Raw genomic sequence first — 3,023 nt, forward strand, 5'->3', positions numbered from 1 at the left:
ATATATATATATATATATATATGTTCATGCATGTACATCACACACACACACACATGTACGTATGTACATACATACATACATACATACATACATACATACATACATATGTAGATGCATGTGTACACTAGTTTTTTCTAGGGTTTCATCCATTACAGTTCTCTTTAGGCTAAAACACCCTGTTGCTTTGAGCTTTTCACTATTTGCTTTCAATTTACTGGGGGTTTTTTAATACACACACCCCTACACAAAGTCTTCTCTCAATTATTCAACAGGCAAATAATGAAGAAAAACACTTTAAAAATTAGGATAATTTGGTTTTCAAGAGAAAGAATTTGAAATAAATCAAATAATCACTGGAGAACAGAAAGTTACCAATCATAGTATAGTGTAATTCATAGCTACAACTGTGAAACCTGGTATTCCTCAGGGGGCTGCATTATGTGCTTTGCTGTTTTTGATCTGTATAAAACAATTTCCTTGTATACATTAGTTCTAACAATAATCTGTTTACTAATGATTTAAGAATCTGTGTAGTGGCTGTGGTCGGGTGAAAACTTTAAAAGTGACTCAAAACTATGAAAAGAGAGAATTTTTTCTAAAAGGGTACACCCAAATATGTGGATAGCAATAAAATATGATAACATAAAAGCCATGAAAGAAATCCAACAATGATAATCTTATGAAATTCATTGTCTGAATGAAAGAAAAAAAAAAACCTATAAAATTTCAGAGCAGATTAAAATATCATTGGGTGCTGTGGGGATGCTAAGACTTAGTTATACAATAACATATATATGTATGCATTGATATATCAATGCACACATATAGGTTTAATTATAGTACATTAATGGGACTGTTGTTGCAACTCAAATTTTATAGCTGACAAAACTTTACTATATTTAGCCTTCATTGTTGCTAACACACACATGGTGGCAGGTGACTCGTGACAGAGTATGATCACTTCTTAACCCTTTCATTATAGTATTTATTATGAGATGCTGTGTGTTTCTTTCAATTAATTTTAAATATTACAAAGAATTTAGTAAAATAATTTAGTTATCTTTAAGCTAGTGTTAGGAACATAAATTGTGACTAAGGTTTGGTGAAAGATTTTAATTCAAAACTTATGAAAACAAGGCACTTGTACTACAGAGCCAGAGGCAGTTTCAGCCGGATTGGTATTGAAAGGGTTAAACCTATTTCACTAAAAGAAACGTCTCATGCTCGGTCTCCCCATCGCTGAAGACATCTTATATGGCTCCTAAGGCTTGAGTAGCCTACATACAAATCATTCCACACCAACCAAAAGTTAACCTTCCAGCAACAGCCTGAACAACTTATTGTTGGGACCTACAATGCACAGCGAGTTCCCTAGCCAACCCACACACTCTGCTGCATAAAGTGCATGAGAGAACATGCTGGATATCACACGGAAAGAGGAAGCACCTCCATGACCATACTTGTGGCTGAGTAGACCTGCCTTTGAGAAGCAGACATGACCACACTGGTCACATGAAAGAGACTCTTTCATGCCCTTCTCAGGGAGAGGGTTCACATCCTCCATATATTTACCAGCATGTTTCAATTCAATATATACAACCTTGTTGTTTGTGAACTTTTTAACACCAGTAACAATCAAATTCTTCCATCACTTCCTGTCTGATGTAAGATCTTCCCAGGTGTTAGAATCAATATTGATTTTATTTAAGTGTGTCTTCAAGACTGTCTTTGAATTGTCTGCTTGGTTTGCGCTGAGGATGTTTTACTTGCTCCAGCTCACCATACAACACCTGTTTTAGCATACAGGTGTTTTCTAAATAGACAGGATGTCCAAACCATCTGAGTTTTCGTTTTTGTCAGCTGCAGTACTCTTGTATCAGACACATGAGATGGCCATGAGATTTTCAAGCATCATTCGTGGAATCATTCAAGGCATTAGGCATGCATGTGGTAGGTTGTCCAAGTCTTACATTCATACAACAGTGCAATTAAGACACATGATTCTTAGACCTCATCTTTCATTGCTGCTTTGATGTCTAATTTGTAACCTGAGCCTCGGCTCAACTTTTCCAAATGCATCACGGCCCTTAGAAAGTCTACAACTAATGCTTTCATCAAGTGTATTAAATCTACATAGTGTACCACCAAGGTAGACAAACATATCCAAGACGTTTAACTTTGTAGCCTTGATGTACTGTATATCAATGGTAAGAAATATGTCTTGCCTGATGCATGACTATGGTCTTCTAATGACTGATTACAAGTTCAGATTCTTCACACATGGCTGAAAAGCAGTCCATCAGGAGCTGCAGGTCTTGCTCAGTATGAATTATGAAATCACAACCATCAGCATAAAAGTGATCAAAGACGAGAGCCATGAATGTTTTTGTTACTGCTTACATACACACATACATACAAACATGCATACATATATACATACACACACACACATGCACACACACACACACACACACATGCATATGTATATTTATGTGTGTTTGTTTGTGTGTGTGTGTGTTTGTCTGTGTGTGTGTATGCATGTATTCTATTTTTTATTCTTTTATTTGTTTCAGTCATTTGACTGTGGCCATGCTGGAGTATCGCCTTTAGTTGAACAAACTGACCCCAGAACTTATGCTTTTGTAAGCCTAGTACTTATTCTATCGGTCTCTTTTGCTGAATTGCTAAGTTATGGAGACATAAACACACCAACATCATTTGTCAAGCAATGGTGGTGGTAGTGGTGGTGGGGGCAAACACAGACACAAAAACATATTCATCATCATCATCATCGTTTAACGTCCGTTTTCCATGCTAACATGGGTTGGACGGTTTGACCAGGGTCTGGTAAACCAGGTGGTTGCACCAGGCTCCAGTCTGATCTGGCAGTGTTTCTACAGCTGGATGCCCTTCCTAACACCAACCACTCCATGAATGTAGTGGGTGCTTTTTACGTGCCACCGGCACAGGGGCCAGAGGAGGCTGGCAACGGCCATGATCGGTTGGTGCTTTTTACGTGCCAT

Source organism: Octopus bimaculoides, chromosome 4 (assembly GCF_001194135.2).
Source record: "Octopus bimaculoides isolate UCB-OBI-ISO-001 chromosome 4, ASM119413v2, whole genome shotgun sequence".
NCBI classification, from domain to species: Eukaryota; Metazoa; Mollusca; class Cephalopoda; order Octopoda; family Octopodidae; genus Octopus; species Octopus bimaculoides.